This window comes from Dasypus novemcinctus, chromosome 15, assembly GCF_030445035.2.
Source record: "Dasypus novemcinctus isolate mDasNov1 chromosome 15, mDasNov1.1.hap2, whole genome shotgun sequence".
Taxonomy (NCBI): domain Eukaryota; kingdom Metazoa; phylum Chordata; class Mammalia; order Cingulata; family Dasypodidae; genus Dasypus; species Dasypus novemcinctus.
The window spans coordinates 108306735-108322459 of NC_080687.1; the positions used below are offsets into that span (position 1 = coordinate 108306735).

Sequence of the window (15725 nt, forward strand, 5' to 3'; positions counted from 1 at the left end):
TATAAGGGGTTGAGTACTGAGGTGTCCCCATTTCAGGGAATTATGCCTTTCAGTCTGCAAACACCAGCTCCTCTGAGGGTCTGACAAAGACCTTCAGTTCATGCATGGTCTTCGTAGCTGTTGATACTAAGATCTGGAACACAAACACAAGTTCCAGAATCTGGAAAGGCACAGAGAGTAATGGAAGAGGAAGCTGTATACGGTGACCCTACAGGCACCTACAGCCCTCTTGCCCAAATTAAGGAGCCATTGGCTGGATGGCCGAGCAACTTAGGTGCTTTTATGGGAAGCGTTTCTGTCCCCTGGGTAGAAGTTGTTAGGGCATCCTTTACCTCCTGTGCCTATTTTCACCAGCTACTTCCTAGCTCCACTTGCATGTTCACATAAAATGTTAATCGCAGTTACCTAGTGTTCCCCTCCGTTTTGCCGAATTTCCTGAAATACCGAAAAGATAGCTAGAAAAGCAGTGGATTCCATATGCACTTGTTTCCCTTCCCCTCTTCTTCTGACCTGCTCCACATTTCCTCTTCTTTCTCTTCATCTCTTTTTCTTCCCAAGTCTTCTTTTCTTGAATGAGTACAGAATAATTTCTGGAACCAGACTTGTTCTGGAACAGTGTTGGCAGCTGGGGGAGGGAGGGAAGAAAACATTTATACATGTCCAAGTGACCCAGTACAGGAAAACTTGTGTGGACTGAGGAAAGTTCACAGGGAGGGGGGTGGTAGAGTGTGGGGGACAGGGCTGACCTGTCTCACTGGAGCTGTGGGTGCTGAAAGGAGCAGGGAGCCCTGGGTCCTGTGGTCCAGAGACTCTGTGGTGGGCCTGGTTCATTCCAGGAGACCAGGTCAGCAGGCGTGTGAGAGCCAGTGTGTGGAAGAAGCCAGGCAGGAGCCCCTTCACAAGTCCTCCAGAAAGCCTGCCAGGCCTTGGGAAGTACTGAGCGGCAGCTGGACAGCAATCCCTCTCAACTGAGAGCAAGTTCAGGTTTTATTCCTAATCCTTGGATTTGGGTTCTCGGTGTAGAGTGGAGGCTAGAAGTGTGTTCAAGGATATGCATCCCACTGCCCCTCTCCAGGACCCACACTCACACCCTCTCCCCTGCCCCCACATTCCCAAGCACACCACTCAGACTTACACATAGACAGTCCCCAGTCCCTGTACACAGAGTTCTTGCCACCTAAGAGAACACTGATGCCTGTAAAACCTAGTTCTTTACCTGGAAAATCTCTTTTTTTAACCATACCCCAATCCTCATTTCTTCCAGGATATGGAAACAGAATGACTCTCCAGACAAAGCCAGGAAGAATGCTCTGATTTTCTTATGCAGATATTTCCTCAAGAGTGAGTGCTTCCAGAATATGTGCTGTTTTTGCTTCCACTTAGAGTCATTCCCAGTTACAGAAATGAAAACTCCATATTGGATCATGCTGTGTAGTGTTTGCTCAGGTACTTTGTTCCCTTGGTGCTTTAGAAGAACAGGTGGGAAAGGAAACAGTGGTCAAGTCAAAGGCCCTATAAGCCAGTGGAGGGACATCTGTGGCAGAGCACATGCTTTGCTTAAATATAAATCCCTCAAGTCTATTTCACTTTGCGATTACAAAATTCTTAATCAGTGGAGGAAAAAAAGTTGCTGAGGTCAAGACCCCTACCATGGAGTTTATAATCTGCTGCCTTTTGTGGATGCCCTTTTAAAGAAGGGGTCAGTTTGAAGAGGACCCCACTTGACACTTTCCCCTGCTAGAAAAGTGTATATATCATATATATTATACATAATTAGATATCCTTATCTGAAGTCAGTGGAAAGAGAAAGAAACTAGAAAGGTAATATTTATATCCTAGACAAAGAATAGTGACCTCACCTCAGCATTAGATGGGCCACCTCATCTTCTTGGTCTTTGGGAAGCTCCACTATCGTTTATTCCTTGGGAGCTCAGAGGTCACAGAGTATCTGTGAGCACATTGATGTTTAACCATGAATTACTCAGGGAGTATTCTGGCCTTGGGCAGGAGGGTAGAGTGGAGTTTGTAGATTAACAAGTACAGTATGAGCTGCTGCTGGGCCACCCTTCTTACTGTAAGAAGAATAGCAAAGACAGTAGAAGAAAAGAATTGTAGTTAATGGCAACCTAAAGTAACTTGTAATAATCAGCCTACAAATGGTTCTAAAATTCAATGACAAGTTCCCATGGTGCCTCCCATTTGTTCTGTATCTCACCTAAATTTCCAAAATTGCCAGTGTTTTCTTGACATCTTCCAGATCATTTCAACCTCCATGGAGTCACAAATGCTGACCCTGCAGATACCATATGTTCTATAGGAATTTCCCTAATGAACAATGACTTTGAATATCTTTTCCTGTGCTTATTGGTATTTGATATATCCTCTGGGAATCATCTGTTCAAGTCCTTTGCCCATTTTTAGTTGGGTTGTTTTTCTTTTTGTTGTGGAGTTGTAGGTGTTCTCTTATACATAGTGGCTATTTAAAGCTATACTGGAAATAAGATTTGCAACTATTTCTGTAGGTTCTTTTCACTTTCTTGATAACGTCCTTTGACTGACAAAACTTTTGACTTCTGATGAAGTTTACTTCTATTTTTTGTCATTGTTGCATATAGAATTCTGTACCTCAGTTTTTCCACCTGAGGAGGATAGTAAATCAACCATGACATTTGTCTATGAATGACTTAATGTATATAAAATATGTAGTGTAGATGCTGGGGAAGGTTAATTAAAGGTCCAGTGTCTTGCCTGAGATCTCACAACTTAATATGACTCAGATCTGGATTCTCACCTGGGAGTGGAAACTCCAAGGTCAGTGCCCTATCCATGAAATACAGCTGCTTTGCCAGTAAATGACCACTTTATTTTAATCCTTGCTTAAATTTAAGTGTCTGTCAGCAGTGGTGTAGAGGGATGTGAGCCAGTGCCATTATGGGGAAAACTGATGATAAGGTGGAAGGGTGTAGCTGTGCAGTGGATGGGCATGACGGTGGTACAGTGAGGCTATCGGGATGGGTGGTGCTGGTCTGCGAAGGGGTGGGGTGGGGGTGTGTTGCACTGTCCATGGAACTGGGGCAAGGGTTGGGGGAGGGAACAGATGAACTCTGGGGATTAGTTGTGTAGTGAATGGGTGTGAGAGCAGTGCAGTGATGCTGTTGGGTTGGGTGGTGCTGGTTTGTGAGGGGTTGTGGAGGGGAGGGTGGGTTGGACTGTACATGGAACTGGGGAGAGGGTTGGGGGAGGGAGCAGGTGAACACATTGGCATTTGTGGGTATGTGGTTGAAATGACAGCATTGAGAATGTTATTTTGGCAAATATGGAAGGGAGAGTTATTGGTTTAGGGTGTTGGAGGTGGGGAGCATGCAGGACAGGGCCCACCTGAGGCAGGCTTCTAGGGAGTGTGTAAGTGTTCATCCCATCGTAGTATGTGTTATCAGAGGGTGGAGACCCACATAATGAGAGGGAAGGGGTGGCCTCCTGGGGAGTCCTGCTGTGTTCTCAAATAGAGTGGCAGGAGTCTCTTGTGATTGTAGGCAGTGCTTAAATGGGAGGACAGGCCAGTATATGGAGCCCTCAGTGTTGTTGTAAGCAACTATGAATCTCGTTCTTGAAGGAGTGAAGCATGATGCTTGCCCAGGTCCCAAGGGGAGGTGAGAGAGAAATAAAATAGGTGGAACTTGTGGCATTTTTGGGGTGATGGAATTGTTCCACATGGTCTTACAGAGATGGCTACAGGTCTTGTTAAATGTCATCAAAATTTATAAAAGTGTAGGGTCCAAATTATAAACCATAATGTAAATCATTGACCAGGGTTAGTAGCAATGCTTCAATATTTGTACATCAACTGTAACAAATGTACCATCCACATGTAAAATGTTATTGATAGGGGAAACAGGAAAAGGGGGAGGATATTGAGTATATGGGAATACCCTATATTGTCCACATGGCTTTTCTATAACCTAAAGATTCTCTGAAGATACAATGAAGAAAATAAGACACTAGGGGAATAAATGGAAGAAAATGTCACTGTACATACAAGACAACAGATCTTATAGTGATGGTAGGCATAATGAAAAAAATTTTTTTTCAATTTTTTTTCAATTTTTATTTTTTAAACTATCATTTCATTTTCTTATTAATTGTGTTTGGTTATTTCATTGGCTTCATGTTTTGAAGAAATGTTGGATCTAAGAAAGGCTCCAGCTGTAGAAGGGGAGGGTCATTAGTGTGGGGTGTCAATGATGGGGGATTCATGGGAAGAGGTTCACCTGGGGCATGTATGTGAGGCGTGTGGTCAGATGTTCATGGGCATTGTCACAGTGGGTGAAGAATCACACAATAACCAAGAGAAACTTAAATGTCCGGTTCTGCCGCATTCCCTAATGGGACGGCAAGAATCCCCTGAGTATAGGGGCAGTGACTAGTAAAAGAGCATGGGCCATTGATGGGCCATTGATACTGATGACTGTACTTATGAACCTTTACTTTTGAAATTGAAACCGAGCTTAGTGTTATAGGCTGCCTGAGAGTTACCTCCAGAGAGCCTCCCCGTTGCTCAAGTGTGGCCTCTCTCTAAGCCAAACTCAACATATAAATGCACTATCTTCCCCCTGGCATGGGACATAATGCCCAGGGATGAGGCTCCCTTACACCGAGGGATTACTGCCAAGCACCAAGTAGCAAAGAAACTGGAAAAAGACATTGACCAAAAGGGGGAAACAGTAAAGACAAATGAGTTTATATGGTTTAAGAGACTTCAAAGTGAGTGGGCAGATCATTCTAGAGGTTACACTTATGCAAGTCCTAGTAGGATCCGATTGCTACAGTAAATAAGTGCCTCAAATAGCTGGGTTCCTGAGAGCTCTGGAGACAGCCAGACACTATAGGCAAGGTTGATGTCTGAGGAGTTTGGCACCCCGCCATTGGATCCTACTTTGGAATTTATGCTCCCCAGTGTGACCAAGTTGGACTCGGTTGCAGTTTCCAAACACATGGCTCTCCTGCCAATTGCATTTGAACCTATAGTTAGTAATAGAATTGATAGGTTTATGTCCAAGAGACTTATAGTTTTGGGCTTTCTGTGTGCCAGTTAGGCTCCAAAACCCAAGAAATTTGCAACACCTACTCTCCTATTCATTGGACTCATCGAGGACATCTGACAAGGAGATGAGAATGGACAACAGCCATTCCAAAGAACAGACAGAGTCTACAGCTACAAGAAGATAGTCCCTCCACCTGCCCCTTGGGCTCTAAGCCTCCTCTCAGTTAGAGACAGACTGGGCATCACCATTCCGGAATCCTCACAATCGGGGAATGAATGATGGACTACAGTAGACTTACTGTTATTCTGTTACAGACTTATTGTGATTCTAGTAATGGAAGAACTGTTATCACTGATGAGGAAACAGTGGCCACCAGGGTTCTGAGGGGAGGGAGAGGGAAAAATAGGTGTAATAAGCGACCTTTTCAGGACAGTGGAATTATGCTTAATGATGTTGCAGTGTCAGGTTCAGGCCTTTATATGTCTTGTCATAACTTATAAAATTGTATGGGAGAGAATTTAAACAATAATGTAAACTATGATCCCCACTGAGTGGCAGTGCTCCAATATGTGGCCATCAATTGTAACAAATGTACCATGCTAATGAGAGGCGTTGTTATGTGGGCAAGTGTGGGAAGGGAAGGGAGTGGGGCATTTGGGAATTGGGAAAGGGAAAGGTTTTCCTGAGCCCTTTAACCTTCCCAGCGCCTTGGGCCTTCTCTTTGCCAGAGCTCTGAGTGAGGGGCTAGGTGTGGCAGATTAAAACAGTCATCTAGGCTGTGGAATTAAAAATCAGTTTGTCCTGTGCTTCCCCAATTTAAACCTTTCAATAGCCTTAAAATAAGGGTGGTTAATAATCCTATTAATGAATTTCAGAAAGCAAATGAAAAGTCCTTGAAAGCTATGGAAGATCTTTTCTAAATTATGATTGAAACAAATTAAACAATTGTAATATATTCCAGAACCTAGCATTCAGTATGCTTTTTAAGATTATTCTCAGTTTTAGAATTGTATTAAAGAGAAGTTTTAAACCTTATGTAAAGGAAGGAAAAAGAACATTCCTGGAATAAACTATAATGATTTCAATTTTATTTAACTTAGATGTAATCTCCCTACATTTATAGAATGCCAATTAAATAAATATTACATTAAGTCTTTAAGACAATGAAATTCTAAATTCATGTTTAATGGAATTAAGTTAAACAGAGGAAATGTAGATATGCCCTCTCTTTAATGAATAAAGTAAGCTTCATTGGCTGCTAATTGTAATTTTTTAAAAAAGATTTATTCCCCCCACCTTTTTGTTTTTGCACTCACATGTGCTTCCTGTGTCTTTTCTTTAAGAGGCTCTGGGAACCGATCCCAGAACCTCCAATGTGGGAGAGAGGCATTCACTTTCACAAGCCGCCTCATCTCTCCAGTCTGGTGCATCTCTCAGTGTCTCTCCTCTGTGTCTCACTTTGTCGTGTCACCTTGCTGCACCAGCTGTGCGCAGCATGGGCTGTCAGCTCTCCATGTCAATGGACTTTCAGCTCTACAGTGCTCAGGCCAGTTTGCCTTTACCAGGAGGCCCTGGGAATTGAAGCTGGGGCCTCCTATATGGTAGATGGGAACCTGGTCACTTCAGCTACATATGCCTCCCTAATTGTAATTTAATAAGCTTATTTTAATGTGAAGTATCCAGTCCATGTGGTTGTGGTAAATTATATGGAGTTTGGAAAAGCATCTTCTAAACTGAAGCATTTAAGTGACTAATTCCAGGAAACCATTATTAATTAGAACTGTACATTGATATTAATAATAAAGAGTAACTTCATAGCAGGGAAACCTATCAGAAGCCACCTCAATCTGCATGTTAAAGTGGTGGTATGGAAAGACACTCTTTTTTTTTTTTTCATGAATTTGTCATATTTATTATAGTACAAATTATGGTATTTCCAGTTTTTGTTTTTTTTTTATTTTTTTTTAATTTTTTTTAGCTTTTTTTTTAATTTTTTTATTTTTTATTGACTTTGTAATAATATTACATTAAAAATATATATGTGAGGTCCCATTCAACCCCATCCCCCCAACCCCCCCTCTCCCCCCCCCCCAACAACACTCGTTCCCATCATCATGACACATCCATTGGATTTTGTAAGTACATCTTTGGGCACCTCTGCACCTCATATACATTGGTTCACATCATAGCCCATACTCTCCTCCATTCCATCCAGTGGGCCCTGTGATGATTTACAATGTCCGGTGATTGCCTCTGAAGTACCATCCAGGGCAGCTCCATGTCCCAAAGACGCCTCCACCTCTCATCTCTTCCTGCCTTTCCCCATACCCTTCGTCCACTATGTCCACTTTTCCCATTCCAATGCCACCTCTTCTATGTGGACATTGGATTGGTTGTGTCCATTGCACCTCTATGTCAAGAGGAGGGTCAGATTCCACCTGGATGCTGGATGCTGGATGCAATCCTCCCATTTTCAGTTGTAATCACTCTAGGCTCCATGGTGTGGTGGTTGTCCTTCTTCAACTCCATCTTAGCTGAGTGTGGTAAGTCCAATAAATCAGATTGTAGGTGCTGGAGTCTGTTGAGGCTCAGGATCTGGCTATCACATTGTCAGTCCAGAGATTCAAATCCCCTAAATATATCTTAAACCCCAACATTAACTGCACCTCCAGCACATTGGAATGAAAGTCTTATGAAGGGAGATCCCATCTGAGGGAAAGACACTCTTGATTGCTTTGGGAACCCTTAGTTTTCATAAAATACTGGAGAAAGTAGTTTCTCCCATACTGCTAAAGTAAAATACCTGTTCATTTACATAACTTGGCAAAAGTAATATCATTTAATATGTTATAGATTATATTGGAGGTATTTAGAAAGTATGTAAAGATCAACAATATGGAAGTCTATCTCTTTTAAAATCTCTTGAGCATCCAAACCTGGCTGAAATACCCTGCATGTTGCCTGTCCATTTGAGTTGTTGGCCAAGTTGGTCACTGACCTCTACAAAATAAAGGTATCTACCAGGTCTCTGCTTATGCTCCTGAAGAGGATGAAGAGTACATTGCAGCTTCAGACTCCTGCAGCAGCCATCGATGGATTGCTAATGGCGAGATATACAATGGACACTGCCTCCATAGCGGCTACATAGTGCCTTCATAGTGTCGAAGGGCACTGTGCCCCAGGCACATGAAACACTGGAGCCTTCCCTTCCTAGTCTCTCTCTAAGATCAACTATGCTGCAGCATGCTGGCTGTGTGAAGGACTCACCATGTGAAGCAACAATGATCAGAGTACTGTGAGTAGAACTTAAACACAATTGGCATTATGGCCTGCTCCCACGGGGAGGTAACATATATGGTATTGCAAACCTGGAGCTTAGATCTATTAACTGCAGCTCAAAGAGGAGTTTGTGCATTGATTCATGCATTGATTAGTATGAAGTACTTACCTACATACTGATGAATATGATAATATCTCTTCAATTCTAGATCATATGCAGAAGGTTTTTGAGCATGTTAAAAATCTTGGTAAACGTAATTCATTTTATAAGTAGGTAAGGAATGTAGCTGTAAGAGAAAGGAATGGCTCTCTTAAGTACCATCTTTATTTTCTTTGCCATGTGCTTGTCTGGCTGCCTATACTGTCTCTGAGTTTCTGTCTAGGGCAGTCCCTCTTCACACCTCTCCTAGCTGTCCTAAGCATAACCACTGCTGTAGGAACTGGGATTGAAATTCATACTGAAACCTAGCAGGTCTCCTACAGTCTCTCCCTGGAGTTAACCAGCAGCATACAAGAATTCAAGGAAGAATGCTGTTTCCATCAAGTTTGGGAGGAAGCAGCCTCTGAAGGTACCTATCCTTTCTCACTCTTGTGGTCTAGTATGTCATGACTGCACCCCTTTTTGGTTCTTTTTGCCACCATCTTCTTTATCTCTTTATTGGGACCATGGATTTTCAAAATTCAAATTAAGTTTATTTCTTATGGATCAATGCCTTATTAATCATGTGGGGATTTCATCCAGTTCCAACCAGGATGCAGACCCATTTTTCCTCAAACACAATAGAATAGCAAGAGAGGTTCATGCCCTGTCAGGCAGGGACTACTGCCCTAACCAGCAGGAAGCAACTACAGAAGAATGACCTTGGCCCCTCAGCACCCCTTTAAGAAGAATGGCATGAACTCTCTAAGGGCGAGTTGAGACAGTTGAGTACAGGGAAATGAGATGTGCCACAACATGGCCAACAGACAAGGCCTTATCCTTGACTTTCAGGTTCCAGTTGGGACTCTTCCCTGGGCTGAGGGGAGGCACTGCATATTCCAAAGAGTACTCAACTTTGGCTCCCATTATTGGTGGGATAACCAATAGCAGCTTGGGCCCTTCCCATTAGCATTAGTAAGCGGAGGGAAAATTAATAGCTTTGAAGATGACCACACAAGCCAGAACTCACTTTCTCTGCCTAGAGGAGCCAACACCAGTAATGGTGCTTATTTCCATCCTCTCCATTTCTCAGCAAGTTCTCTTCTTTCTCCCATTTCTAAATAAAATCTTTTTCCTGGCCTGACTAAAAAAGAAAGAAAGAAAGGAAGAAAAAAGATTCCACAAAAGATGCTGCAGATGCAACTGTGAATAGGGTTTAGTGACTTCCACAAATGACAGTCCACATAGCAGCAGAATGTCCCCAGGGTACAGGAAGCCTGGATGTGCAATTCTGAAATCCCAGAATGTTACCCCATTAGTAGGAGACCAACATTTTCATGGTTTGAATCCATACAATTCCGAGTAATGTACATGTTTTCAAGATGCTCAAAGTAAGAGAATCAAGGTGTCTTGTGGCGGGCAGGGTTTTTATGTGTAGATGGAAAAATTTGAAATACCAGTAAACAAAATTACACCTATTCTTTCTTTCTAGAGGTTATTTCTAAAATAAAGTGTTTAAATGCAGTATGCGCAAAACTTACTGATGAGTTTTTGGACCATGTGCTATACATAAGTTACTTTGGCAGATCTTTTGTGTGCCTGCTAATAGGAAAACCAATTGTTGAAAAAATTGTAGGTCCTATTAAAATGACTCTTAACCTATAGGATTGGGAATCTATAGCACTAGAAATAAAGTTTTTAAAAAAATCTAAAAACTGCCACCATGAAAACCAAATTAAAAGACTAAATAAAAAGGAAACTGAAATTCAAATGCCTCATATGAATGATAAGAGTCATTGAAAAGGCAGCATTAAAATACAATGAGAAATTAAAATTTAATTGTAGGAGTAAAATACTCATAAGCTTAAGTTCAGAAATAAAATGTATTTGAAGGATATGTAATTGAAAACACATTTAAAGATAATTGATTCTGAAAATATATACACATTTAAAGGTAGTACCTAGACAAGGTGGCAGTTGTTCCCTTCCAAAATAAGAGTTAAATAAGGGGCAATAATAATCAGATTGAGAAAGAAACTAGAGAAGGACAGGTGCAGTGGAGAAAAGGAGTATGAAGACCCATACCTAAGAGGATATGAAAAGATCTTGCTGGGGAAGGAGGAAAAGGGTTTGATGTTGACTATATAGGAGTCCCATCTATTGTATATGTGACCCTACTGTAATCTAAATTTTTTTGAAGACAAAATTAAAAATTAAAAATTAAAAAAAAAAAAAGGGTGTAGGCACCAAGGAAAGAATGGAAGTGATTGCCTTGCCACTGTACATACAGGGCAACAGCTATTACAGTGATGAAAGGCAAAATATCAAAACCAAAGTTTTATGATATTTTTCAATTTTTAGTACCCCTATTTTTTACTGTATTTCAGATTTTCTAAATTAATATGAATTTTGTTTCTAATCTTGAAACCTGTTACTATTTCATTTTCGTACTGATCAAATTTGGCAATATATTATGCTTCATTTTTGAAGAAATTTTGAATCACAGTGGGGTTCAACTATGGCAGGGGAGGAACACTGGTGTGGGGTGTCATTGATGGGGGGCACATGGTTGGGAGGGAGTTCTCCTGGGCATGTATATAGGCTATATAAAAATGTTTGGGTATTCGTTGGATATCGTCATAGTAGGTAGAGTTACAAACAACAACTGAGGGAGTGCTGAGTTGCCAGCTTGGGGAGCTCTGTCACATTCCCCAGCAGAACAGCAACAGTCCCCCTACTGCACAGGCAAAGACCAGTGAAGAAAGATGATCCGATGATGGGCCCTTGGTACTGATGACTATGTTTATGAGCCTCTGTGCTTGAAATTCCAACTAGGCCTAGAACTGCAGGGTGCATAAGAGTTACTCCTGAGAGCCTCCTTGTTGCTTAAATGTGGCCTCTGTCTAAGCCAATCTCAGCATGCCCCCAGCATGGGACATGACTCCTGGGGTTGAGCCTTCCTTGCACCAAGGAATTACTCCCAAGCAGCAGCTAGTGATGCAACTAGAAAAATGCCTTGAATAAAAGGGGGAAATGGTAAAGACAAATGAGTTTCTATGGCTAAGAGACTTCAAAATGAGCCGGGAGGTCATGAGAGGGGTTGCGCTTATGCACACCTCAGCAGGATCCCAGAGATAGCTAAAGTAGATAACAACCCCAGGTAGTGGTGCTCCTGAGGGCTACAGAGGCACACATGTTCTACGGTCATGGCAGATGGCTCTGGTGTTCAATGCCTTGCCAGTGGACCCTACTTTGGAATTTGTGCCCCTGAGCATGATGGAGTTGGACTCACATGTGACCTCTCTACACATGCCTCATCTGTCACTTGTGCTGAACCTGGAGTTGGTATGTACTCAGTAGACTTGAATGTCTGGGCAGTCCATGTGCCAGTTGGGCCCTGAGCCTCAGCAGAGTTGTGGCACCTTAATCTCCATTTCGTTGGACTTACTCAGGTCAGCTAACAGGGAGGTGAGGATGGTGAACCACCACACCAGGGAACCGAGAGAGTCTACAACTGCAAGCAGGAGAATTGTATCCATCAGCTATGTGGGATCTAAGCCCCCTCTCAATTTAGAGGTGGAGTGGACATCACTATCCCAGGGTGCACAGGATGGTAGAATAAAATATGGATTAGAGTGGACTTATTGGTATTCTACTCTAGAAGTGTTGTGACTCTAGCAATGGAAGGAACTGTATCATTGATGTGGAGACAGTGTACAGGGGAGTTGCTGAGCACAGGGAGAGGAAGGAAGCAGTGTGATATGGGGGCATTTGCAGGACTTGGAGTTGTCCTGAATGATATTGCAGGGACAGATGCAGGACAGTATATATACTGCCATATCCCACTGAATGGACTGGGGGAGAGTGTAATCTTCAATGTCAGCTATAATCCAGGCGGTATAGCAGTGCTCCAAGATGTATTCCCCAATGCAGTGAGTGTGTCCCTGATGAAAGAGGTTGTTGATGTGGGATGAGTGGGGTGTGGTGGGGTGTGGCATAATCAGAATGTCTTATTTTTTTAATTAATTAATTTATTTCTCTCCCCTTCTCCCCACCCCGGTTATCTGTAATCTGTGTCTATTTGCTGTGTCATCTTCTTTGTCCACTCTGTTGTCAGTGGCACGTGAATCTGTGTTTCTTTTTATTGCATCATCTTGTTGTGTCAGCTCTCTGTGTGTGTAGCATCATTCCTGGGCAGGCTGCAGTTTCTTTCATGCTGGGCGGCTCTCCTTATGGGGTGCACTCCTTGCACGTGGGGCTCCCTTACTCGGAGGGCATCCCTGCATGGCAGGGCTCACCTTGCGTGCACCAGCACTATGTATGGGCGAGCTCCACATGGGTCAAGGAGGCCTGGGGTTTGAACTGCAGACCTCCCATGTGGTAGGCGGATGCCCAAACCACTGGGCAAGTCCGCCGCCCGCAGAACCTCTTATTGTTTTAAATTTTTAAATTTTTATTTGAGTTTTTTTTAAGATACATAGATCACAATAAATATTACATTAAAATATATAAGTGTCTCCCATGTATGAGGGACCATAGATATGGTGAGAATCATTAGAAAGAAACTTCTGGTTGTAAAGGTGCACAATTCAAAATGAGTGGAGTAACTGTGAAGGTTAGGCTAATGTGTCAACTCGGCCAGGTAATTGTGCGCAGTTGTTTGGCCAAGCAAACACTGAGCTAGTTGTAATACAAGGACATTTATGGACTTTAGTCACCAGTGAGTTTACTGCATAGATGGCCGATTGCATCTCCGTCAGTCAAGGAGATTGTCATCAGCAATGAGTACTGCTTTATCCAGTCAGCTGAATGCCTTAAAAGGGGAAGTGACTCCAGCATTCCGGGACAATTTCCCAGCTCCTGTTTGGACAACCACTGTCTCCCAGACACTCATCAAGAACCGTCAGTGGGCTTTCATCAGAGCCCTTGCTTTGCAGCCTGCCTGTGGAACCTGGACTTGTGCATCCCCACGGTCATGTGAGAGACTCTTATAAAATCTCTTACTCTTGACAGATATCTCCTATTGATTCTGTCTCCCTACAGAACCCTGACTAATAGAGTAACCATGACTATCAAAAAGATGTCAGAATATTGAATTCTAACGTAGACTCACAGGTATTTTCAATCTAAAATATGGTATGTGTACTCTCAGAAAATTGGATGTTAAGTAAAGGATTATGTCTCGAAACTGGTCAGAATTATGTTGAAGGAATACATTTTATTCCACTATTTTCAGAAACAGAGAAACATTTTAAGAGAAAATACGTGTCCCAAAACTCCCAGAGCCATTTTTCCCACATTTTTATTATGTAGTGCATTAATCTCATGAAATGTTGAACTTGAGGAAAGTTCCCTACATCAGTTTTCCATGAAAACTCTGTAGGGAAGACAATATTCAAGAACCATTCTAATCAATGCTATCCCAGTCATACTTTTTTATTATTTAAGCAAAATATTTTAAAGCTATAATATATGAATTTATGTTAAATTTTATTTCTGAAAGAATTATTTTTGTCATTTCTGTGTTTAGTTTTCATATCTAAGGGTGAAACTTTTGAAATGTTCTTTGATCTTATCTGCCACAGTGACTTTAGTTCATAGTTTTGTGATTCTTCTTAGATTTAAGTCTTCATGGTCCTACCATAACTATTTTTACCAAGATAACATAGAATGGTAGATCTAGTAACACATGATCTGACTTCTACACTTTTAAAAATTGTGAATAATTTTAAGTGGATTTATCTTTTATGGAATTTATTTTGCATATTACAAATAGTCTGATTATTTTTGGTCACAGTTGGAACTTACAAGTATCTATAAGCTATTTGTATGATGGTTTCCCATGGTATAAGCTTTTACTCACATATAAATATATCTCTGGCTTTGGAGGAAGGTGTAAGTCAGGAACAGGACCAAAGAAAATGCCTGAGCAATTTAAACTACTGCTTGGTATCATTTTGAAGTGACTTTGTACAAATCTAGCCTGTAGTCTTGGAACATGGACCAGAGTTTCATAGAAACAAAAGAGATAAATCCTTTGCCTTTAGTAAGTTTTAATAAGGAAATTTCCTTGGACACCAAGTACCTTTTAGTATATAATACTCACTGCTACTATAAATACCTATTTTTATATCACACTGACACAACAATTTACTAAGAATAACTTATTTCCTAGTAAATGTTTTAAATACTTAATTGGGAAAAATGGTCTCTTAAAGGTCTGATATATCTTTTTTTTTTTTACCCCATTAATATTGGATTTTTCTATGTAAATCTTTATGTGTATGTCTCAGATGTGCCTGGTTCATTTGGTATCATTATAGGAGTGATGTGCATTTGTTTCTTTATACTTTAATTTTTACTCATGTTAGACATCTTGTGTCAAGGTACCCAAATCCACATACATAGGTCATAAAATATTTAAAAATATATAAATTCCTTCCAGTGAATGATATACACATCAGTTGTTTGTTTATTTGTAACTCTTCATACAATATGGGTTGAATACTTCAATTTCTATTTGTGATTCTTTGCTTTTCTGATAGTTCAAGAGCATTCATTTTGGTATATTTTCATCTGAGCTCTGCAAGCATTTACCTCATTCAAAAGCAAGCCTCTCACATGTCTTGAGAAGCACTGGAGAGAAACCTGAATGAAAAGGAAGACATGATTGTAAGTTTGGAATGCTGGGATAGTATTTAGAGCCTGGTCCTAAATTTATTGCATGACTGTGAGCAACTTTCTTTTTTTTTTTTTTGTTTTTTTTTTTATTTTTTTTATTTTTTATTTTTTTTATTGACTTTGTAATAATATTACATTAAAAATATATATGTGAGGTCCCATTCAACCCCACCCCCCCACCCCCCCCTCTCCCCCCCCCCCCCAACAACACTCGTTCCCATCATCATGACACATCCATTGGATTTGGTAAGTACATCTTTGGGCACCTCTGCACCTCATATACATTGGTTCACATCATGGCCCATACTCTCCTCTATTCCATCATGTAGGCCCTGTGAGGATTTACAATGTCCGGTGATTACCTCTGAAGCACCATCCAGGGCAGCTCCATGTCCCGAAGACGCCTCCACCTCTCATCTCTTCCTGCCTTTCCCCATACCCTTTGTCCATTATGTCCACTTTTCCCAATCCAATGCCACCTCTTCTATGTGGACACTGGATTGGTTGTGTCCATTGCACCTTTATGTCAAGAGGAGGCTCAGATTCCACCTGGATGCTGGATGCAATCCTCCCATTTTCAGTTG

At 41.4% G+C, this 15725-nt stretch overlaps 1 long non-coding RNA gene across 1 annotated transcript in view; it reads left to right on the forward strand.

The window, feature by feature from the left end:
* The window catches only part of LOC139436561 (uncharacterized), a 77532-nt gene that overhangs the window by 43880 nt on the left and 17927 nt on the right, over window positions 1-15725 (forward strand). The window contains exon 2 of the long non-coding RNA XR_011645897.1: window positions 1265-1341. This is a non-coding gene — a long non-coding RNA (uncharacterized lncRNA). The remainder of the gene's footprint in view (window positions 1-1264; window positions 1342-15725) is intronic.